The following is a 9,378-nucleotide window of genomic DNA, read 5'->3' on the forward strand; positions in this document are numbered from 1 at the left end:
GGTCACATCCCCACGGACTCCATCTGAGCAACAAGGGCTTGCCCAGAGCTGGGCTGGTTTTCAGGCCCTGGGCTGGGGAACCTGCCCCATCCTCAGGTGCAACAGAGCTACCAGCATCCCACGGCTGCACCAGCACCGGCTCAGCTGTTACACCATTAAAGAGCTGTAAGAAAAAAACAGTGAATAATTAAATTTCAAAGTCTGAGCTCCCAACACCCCACTCCTTTTGCTGCCTGGCTCTGCCTGAGCCCAGACCTGAGAGCCCGGGGAGTAGGGGGGGGGGGGGGGGCAGCTGCCCCACTGCTGCCAGCCCCACACCCGCAGGCAGGAGCGGGCAGGATGGGGAAAAGCCTTTTTGCTGCGGGTCTCGCTGCCGCTGCGGGCAGGGCTGCGGGCAGGGCTGCCGGTCCCACGGCCGCAGGGGGGCCCCCAGCCTCCACCACAGAGAACCCGGAGCATCCTTCCTAAATGCCGTGTAGGGGCAAGGTGGGATCCCCCACCCCAATTAGCGCTTTAACCCCTTCCTGCCTGCAGCGCGGCACTGCCCCATCTGGCCTGTCCTGGGGGGCTGGAGCAGCGAGGAGGGGTTGGGGGGGGGGATAACCAGGGAGCGGAGGGGGAGGGCTGGTGTCCCGGAGCTTCGGGGGGGATCTGTGCAGGAGACAGTGAGTCCCTTGTCCCCAGAGGCTGGGGGGATGCCCCTTTGCAGCAGGCGGTGGGTGCTGTGGGGTGTCCAAGCACGCAGGCGTGTGCCCCAGGGGGTGCTGGGGTGGGAGCACCATGGCTGAGCCCCGCCACCCCCTCCTGGTGCTCAGGAGAGCGCTTCGAGGCCCGGCAGCCCCCGCAGCAGCAGGGCTGCAGCCTGCAGAGTGAAAAGCGTCATCACTTGTGACATCTGGGGGCATTCACATCAAAATGTTCATGTCCCGGCATGGGCCAGCCCCCACGACCTTGTTGGCAGTGGCTGAGCTCCTTCAGCCTGTTGGGTGACTCCATCCCAGCAGGAATTTCGGGACTTCTGATACCTTCTGTTCCCGGATCTGCCTGTCCCCCCTGCCCAGCTGCCAGGGCTGGTCCCCCACTTCCACTCCATCCCACCCAGAGAAGCAGCAGAGCCCGTGGGCTGGGTCGTGCCAGTCAGCCAGGAGCAACATCCCCGCGCCCCCCCCCTCAGCATCCTCCCGCTCCCCAAGCCTGGGCACCCGGCCGAGCCCCCCTCTCGTGGGCGAGCAGCTGGCAGACGGGGCATCTTCCCATGCCTGGCAAGGGGGAGGTGGGAGCCAGAAAATCCCGGCGCAGAGAGCCAGGGAGCCTCCGGTGACATTTGTGCTGGTTGCAGGGACAATTCCCGCATGGCATGTGCAGCCCAGGGCTCCCTGAGGACTCACATTGGGGCACAGCGGGGACGGGGGTGGCGGGGGGGGGGGATCATAACGGCCCCCTTTGTGCAAGTGGCGGGAGGAGAGGTGAAGCTTTGACGTCAGCCTGGGAGGAATTCCTTAATGCCATTCAGGCCTCCCTCACCCGCGTTGCTAATTGCGTTTTATGTAATAGCTGCAGCTGGGCTCCCAGTCCGCTATTGAGAGCGGGATAAGGCAGAGCGACGGGGGCAGCGGGGGCCCGGGCAGCGTTGGTGGCACGCCAAGCCAAGGACAACAGGCACAGGGACCCTCATGGTCCCCCACCCTGGGGGCCCCAGGGCTCAGCCACCCCTTCCCCAGCGTGAGGAGCAGCTCAAACCACTGCGAGCTGCATCACCTGGGTTTCCCATCGCTCCCCGTTTGGGGCTGGTTTGCCCCGTGGCATGGGGCGAGGGGTGGCCAGGCAGCGCTGGCCCCCTCCAGCCTCATGTGTGTGATTGCCTGTCACTGCAGCGAGCGTGGAAGAAATAATAGTAATAAATTGTTTTGGTATCTCAGGGGTAATTGCACTTAATGGAGATGAACGAGGCAGCGATTTATCTCGCTAGCATTACGCCATCGGGTTTCCAGCTGCACGAGCCTCGGATGATAAAATAATGTATTTGCTGCCCTCTTCTCAGCTGGTGGATCTCCCAAAATACCCCCACAGCATCCCCCTTGCTCTGGGGACCTCCCTGTGTGCGCAGGGAGAGGAGCACCAGGAGCTGGAGGCTGCTCCCTCCTGCAGGGACCCAGAGGCACTCGCCTCCTTTTTGGGGTGCTGCTGGCATTGCCTCGCCCCGGGCTTGCCCCCCCCTCACCCTGCTGCAAATGCTGGCGTGGAGACCCTCACCCAGGCACCCGCCGACCCTGGCACACCATGGGGGTGCAAAGCAGAGGGGGAGTTTTCCCAAGGAGGAGGAGGAGGAGGAGGAGGAAGAAGGGGATCTGGCAGGGGAGATGTTGGCAATCATCAATGGGAAAGACGGTGAGACCCCAGGCATCCCCTCCCCCCTGCTGGCGTGGCCAAGCTTAGGCCGTAAAAAGAAAGAGCTGGTACCAAGGATAACATGCTTCGCATTCCTGTGCCGTCTCCAGGGGAATTTCGACTGATCTACATGAAAAATACTCACTGCCCCCGAGGTCAAAGTGTCTGGAGGAAAAATTTCCAAGCGGAAAAGCTTAAAGTGGTGCAGAGCCACAGCCGGCAGCCGGCTCTGGGGTCTCACCTGGCACGAGTGGCCAGTGCCTGTGCCACCATGGCTAGTGCCGCTGTCGCCAGTGCCTACGCATCTGTGAGCAGGGCCAGTGCCACTGCGGCCCTCCCCAGGGCACAGCAGGGTGCAGGAGGCTGCTGCCACCACCCATGAGCCCGTCCTGCCTCCCTCGTCTCCATCGGGGCTGGGGGTCTCTGCCTGCCCCTGCTGTGCAGCTTCGCTTTTCTTTCTTGCAGTCAGGGAAAGGGCAGGGGGGAGCCACTGCTGGGAGCCGAAAATGCCCCATGCAGCCGCTTTCCTCTGAGCCACTGCAGTTAAAACCATGGCTCACAAGTCCAACCTCCTGCAGCCGCTCAGGGAGGGCAAGTCCTGGCTGGAGACAGGGACAGGGACGGGGACAGGGAGGTTGGCACGGGTGGTCTCAGAGGCCGCCTGCCTGCACCGTACCAGTGGTGTGGTTTGGGGAACCACCTGCTTTCCAGACCACTGCCACGTGCCCTCGTGCTCTTGGCCAATGCAGGCACTTGGGGTGCCCCCGGGGGCAGGGGGACCCCTCCCAGGGGTTGCTGTGAGCAAGCTCAGTGCCCAGCAGTGAACATCACCCCGCCAGATGCAACTTTCTCGCTCTCCAGGGCTGCTGCCTGTGTCGGGGGGACTGGGGCACCCACACACATCATCAGAGGCAGAACAGCCACACCGTGGAGCCGCTCCTGGAGACAGTCGGCTTTGGAAAGGCTGATGCCTGTGGGTGCTGGCTGCCAGACACACCGGCTGGTCCCAGGTCCTGCAGTGGCACAGGGCCTGCCAGCCCCTGAGCCCAAGCTTGGGCACACGGGGTGACACAGCAGCACCTTGAGCTCATATGAACCTGGTAGCCCGCGGCTCAGCTCTTCGGGGAGGGAAAGCCCCGAGGTTACCCCCTGAACTGTGCAGAAGAGAGCCCCAGTGGACCTGGCTCCTGTTATTCTCATGGACGATCTAATAATTTAATTGCACATTTGAAAATAAATACTCGTCTGGGGTTGGGGGAAAGAAAAGGCTTACAGAAGAAAATTAAGAGGAATTTAATTAAGGGCAGTGCTGGGAATGTCTCTACCACAATAAAGATAAGGAGGATCAATTGCTTCTTCCTAGGATCAAAGCAAAGGGCTGGAGGGGGGAAGCGGGACTGTCGGGCGGCTACAAAGAGCAGGGGAGGGAGGGGAAGACAGGGAGAGAAAGGCACACAGGAGAAAGCAGCAGAGAGACAGCTAGATAAGATTAGAAAAATAATTGATTGCGTAGCTCCCCGAGGGCTGCCCGGACTCGCAGGTCGATGGTAGCGTGGCAGAGGCTGGGGGGGTCCATGATGTCTCCCCAGCTGCCTCCTGTCTGGCAAAAGTCACCAGGGAGGAGCAGAGGAAAGGGGCAGCACCGTCCCTCCCGTTCAGGCTGGTTTATCTCAAGGTACCGACCCCGCCGGGCACCGACTGGGCACCTCAGCTGCGACCATGGCTTGGTCGTGCCGAACCCCAGTCACCCTCGCGGGGCTGAGCAGGGCCGCGCAGGTCCCACCCTAAATCAAATTAACTGTTAGGTGCCCCACATCAGCCACCAAATGGCCAAAAGCATTGGCCAAAGGCTCAGGGTCCTGCTAACCCCCCAGGCCTCTGCGAGGGTCCGTGATGGCTCTGCTGTCCCCGTCGCCCCGTGCCCGTGGGCTGGTTCCCTCCTGCCTACCAAGCGCAGGCTGCTGCGGGCAGATGCAGGCAGAGCGCAGGGGTGTGGGGTGGCATCACAGGCAGCTCCCCGACTACCAGCACCCTCATCCCGGCCCTTCAGCTGCTCCTGAAGCACCCGAGGTTTGCGCAAGCAGCTGGCTGCCGTCCCCGGGGTGGCCCGTCTGGGGCGAAGCCCTGACAGTGCAGTGACTCAGGTGGCCCCGCAGGACACCAAGTTTTGCAACATCTTCTCCAACTGCTGTGTCACCACCATGGCATCTCTGCAGTGCCCAGGCCAGGCAGGGCTCTGCTGAGGCTGGGGTGCTGGGGGAAAGCCAGACCCCAAGAGAGGCTGCACCCCAACACCACAACCCTCCCAGCTGGGTCTGCACAGCAGTGGGCACAGGGCTGCTGTTAGCCAGCACGGGGCAAGCAGGAGGCTCTGAAATGCCTCTGCCAAAAGCCATTTCTGCATCGTTTGGGAGCCTCAGTCCCACAGCCCAGTGCTGTGAGGGAGCTTGTCCCGTGTCTCACACAGGAAGGGAGTGCAGGACCGCTGGGAGCTGCAGGGGAGGGTGATTTTCCCAGCGTATCTGATTGCCTGTGAATGCAAAGAAGCACCCAGACGGGTTTCCTGAAAGGGCTGGACCTGGCGGGTCCCAAATTCAGGAGGCTGGTACCCAGCCAACCAAGGGCAGACCTCACAATCCAGCGAGTCAATGCTTTGCATCTTGAGGCACCCAAGTAACTGCGTGACTCCAGTTTCTTCAGGTGTAAAATGGGAACGCCAATACCCATCTAGCCACAAGACCCACTGCGGAGTTGCCAGGAGGCCTGCTTCTTGCTCATGGTGTTTGCATAGGTTGGGACATCATTGTCATGTCAGGAGCAGGTTTGCATCCTGGCTGGGAATTTCCTGCAGCGGGACTGCCCTGCGTGTGAGCCCAGCCTCTGCCTCCGGAAAAAAATGGGCTCCTTTCTTGCCTCACCTACTTTTGCAAGAAGCCAAGCCCGCACGCGGAGAAAGCGGTTCAGCCGGCTCCGAGCTGGCAGCCTGGCAAGGAGACAGCATCTGGGTGTGCCACGTCCCTGCAGAGCCCCATCGCAGCCCTGCTCTTGCCGGGATGACAGCCGGGAGCCCCCGGTGACGGCGTGCCCGGCCGGGCGGTCGAGCCAGCGTGGCTGGTTTGCCATGTCTCTACGGGAGCCTCACCAGCTTTGAGCCTCCCGTGCTTGCTTTGCACATATACAAAGCACTTGAGAAGCGTACGGGGTTTTATTGCCATATGGCAGCTGTCCGTGCAGCCGTGCCCGGCCCCCGTGGGGGGCTCGGCAAGAGACGGGCTGTGCGGGTCAGGATGCTCAAACGGTTCTCCCGTGAGAGCATTTGTGGGTCCCACGATGCGAGTGAGGCTTTCACATCCCAGCAGCTCATGGCGGGAACGATGGGGTGGATGCCCCACAAATGATGGGCAGGATGGGAGATGGCCGGAGGGTCCCCTGACTGCAAACCAGAGCACAGCACCCTCTCCCTGACCCCCTCTGTCCCGTCCTGCTGCAGGGAGGACCCCAGCCCCAGCGCTGCACACCCCAGCACGGCGGAGCTGCTGCTCTGGATAGATGGGCAGAGTCGTCCTGCTCAGAGAAATCCCACAGGCTGGCTCCTCCAGGAGAGACCCAGCGGCCTGAGCAGCATGGCCACAGCTTCGGGAGGGCCTTCAGGGTGGTTACCAGTGCCTGGTTATCTGGGTCCCCAGAAGGGTCTGAGTTCACAGTTTTAAGTCTCAGGCTCAGAAGTGATGCAGCCATTCCTCATGCTCTGGGGAAACAGGATCAAAGTTTCCGGGTGCTGCTTTCTCCCCTTTTTCGGCCGCTCCAGGCTGCAGCAAAGTGCCATTGAAGATGGGAGGACTTTCATGTGGGGATTTCTCTTCTTCAGATCTTCAAAGAAATCCAGCAATCAAACAGGTAGTAGTGGAGGCACCTTAAGAAAAAAAAAGCCCCGCTTTGAAAGCATCACATGCAAAAGAAACATCTAAACTTTGTTGTGTTAATTGTTCTGGCACTCAAAGTTATGACAAAATGACTTAGAAATATTGCTGGCTCTGGGCCCACGATGTGTCAGGCAGACACAAAAATGTTCAAGCAGAAAACCTGAGGAAAATAAAAAAATACCAACAACAGGAGATTTCTACAGGAAGGAACAGCGGCGTGGCCACCAGAGGTGACAGCCAGCGGGCAGCGGATAGGAAAACCCCAGAGCACCTGGGGCATCCACCCGCATTTCCTTGAGCCACTCCATGCCCTGGGCATCGTTAGGAGCCGGTTGCTAACGAGAGCAGGCTGTGGCCCTGCCACCATCTCCTTTCCACTGATACGAGAACAGTTCTTGCAAGCGCCAGCGCTGATGCCAGCTGCGCCCCAGCTCTGTTGGCAGCTGCTTTCTCAACAGTTACGTGCAAATGGTTTTTGCCACAGGCTGTCCCTGGGGGTCACAAGCATCCCCCCCCTCGCCTCAGGAATACATACATCTCCCTTCCCATGCCATGTCCCCCCAAGCCTGCTCTGCCTGCCCCGCTCTGAGCCCCAAATATGGGCTCGGCACATCCGGGCTCCCCGGCACAAGCCCGGACAGGAGCAGGGTGCCGCAGGGTGACTCAGGGCCCCGGCAGCTCCCCGGGGCCAGGGGAGCGCTGACAGCTCCCCTCTGCCGGGAAACCCAGCCTGGCCCGGGCAGGACCTTCTGGGAGTGGTGGCGGAGCCGCTCGCTTCCACTCCTCCGGTCAGCTCACCACTGCCCTGTCCCCAAAATACCTTTTTCTCCCCTTTTTCAAGGCACACGGGCTGCTCGTGGATGTCGCACGGGGATGTGGCTCCTGAAACAGCCCCCAGAGGAGCGGGGGTTATAGGTCTGGGCTGGTGCATGGTGCAGCATGCCTGGGGTGCAAGTGACCCACCAAGTCACAGCCATCCGCCCCCCCGCCCCCCAAAAAAAAATCACTAGCAATGCCCAATTTTCATGCCTGAAAGTCCCTACACCTGCCCTCTGGCAATGTCCACAGCACCAGTTCTTGGGGTGCAGCCCATGGGGACATACCAACATCCCCAGGATGAAGCCAGCACCCTGAGGACCAGCAGAAGGGGGTCTGGGCTGTCCCCCAGAAGCCACGGTGCTTGCTGCTGCCTGGCTTCACCCAGGTAACCCCTCAGAACAGTGCCAGGGGAAGCTTGCCCCGGTTGGTATAAATTCACAGGGCAACATGTTGTGCTCCAAACAGCCCAGCATCACCTCATCACCCCGGACTATTTATCTTTGGGTGTTTCTTCCCATTTCCCTCTCCCCCCAGGCCAGCCCGGCAGGAGCACAGCTCCACTCCCACACGCCAAGGCAGCGCTGCCTGCGCTGGCAGCAAACGCAGCAGGTCGGCTGAAATCACCCCCAAAAAATGGCATTTTCTCAGCAAAATGCCGCTGAGGTCATTTTCACCCGCTTCAAACACCCACGGAGGGGGGGGACGGGGCGGGGGGCTGTGTTAAGTGGCTCGCGGGAGCTTGGAAGGCTGGAGGGAAGCAGAGGGTTTGGGAATCCTCAGGATGAAAGAGCTGAATAAAAGAGAGCCGTTAATAATAGTCGTGGCTTGAAAGGGGGGCTCAGCCCCCGGCTGTGGGGGGCAGCCACCGTACGGCGGGCAGAGGCGGCGGAAATCAGGACTGGGATGAAAGGAACGTTTCCAAGGGCTGGCGGGGGAATGCCAGGAGCATGGGCACAGTGCGGGGAGGGGGGCACCAGCAGGGATGGGGGATGGGTACTGTGGCCCCCTCCCACCAACTCTGAGGTGCCTTAGGGCTGAGCCTGCCTCCGTCACCCGCTCATCCAGCCCTGGGAGCGCGTGACGGCATCTCCCACCCTTGGACATCACTGCGGCCTGGGACAGGGTGGGCAAAGGGCTCCACTGGCCACCGCAGCCCGGTGGGGGGCTGCCACAAGCCAGGGCTGGGCTGAGCTGACCAAGACACCGCTCCTAAACCTGTGCAAACAGCAGCTGATGGTGGCCAGGACATGTGTGATGGTGGTCAGCGTGTGCCTCACACCCATGTGGGGCCCACCCGGAGCTCAGCCCAGCTCTGAAGCCAGCACGCAAGAATGTTTTCTTGCAAATCATTAATGAAACAGGACCGCAGCACCCCAGGGTGCTCCAGAAACCAAACCCACAGTCACTTGCCACAAAGGAGGCTCTGTCCCTCAGTTAAAAACTCAGCCCAACCTGCCCTCCCATTGGGATGCTCTGTACCCCGGTCCCATGGGTGCTGCAGCCCCCGTCCCACCTCAGCAGCCCTCAGGGCACCAGGACTTTGCCCTGGCTAAGCTGGATGCCCTCGGAGCAGCTTTAAGAGCTCCAGTGTTTCTTAATGGCGCGGGAAGCACGCGGGGAATGTGCAGCGGGGGGCAGAGCGCGCGTGGCCCCCCCACGGCTTCAGCCTGGTGGGATGAGGGGCGGCATTCCTGGCAGGCAGCCCTGCGGCTCAGCCTCTCGGCCGTGGGGTGGAGGAGACCTGAAATGTCTCTTATTAACCCAGCTGGAAACGGGAAATCGTTCCAGCGCTTTATAGAGCAATAGAAGTGGTTTCAATGAAGAGGATAAAGGAAGTTGGGGGGAAAGGGCTGCAAAGGAGACAGCCCCGTGGTACACGCCACAGCCGAGCTCTGGGTGCTGGGGCTCAGCCTCACTCGGTCTTTCCTCAGCGGAGGCACCTGCAGACACCGCAAGAGGAGACAGTGACTGCCCAGGAGGCAGCTCCTGCCGCCAGGACCTGCAGGTATTTCGCCAATCTAAACCCACGCACCCCCAGCAGTTCGGGAGTGGAGCTGGGATAGCAAGGCTGCCTGCGGTGGGGGCCACGGGTCCATCCTCCTCAGTCGCCAGCGCAGCTTCCCCCAAACCTTGGGCTCTGCTCAGCAGTTTCCCCCTGGCCCAGGCCAGGGGCACAGACTGGCAGCATCACCGCCACGGGGCCGGGGTACCCCGAGAGCAGGTCCTGCCTCCAGCCAGCCCCCCCCAC

Source organism: Strix uralensis, chromosome 24 (assembly GCF_047716275.1).
Source record: "Strix uralensis isolate ZFMK-TIS-50842 chromosome 24, bStrUra1, whole genome shotgun sequence".
NCBI classification, from domain to species: Eukaryota; Metazoa; Chordata; class Aves; order Strigiformes; family Strigidae; genus Strix; species Strix uralensis.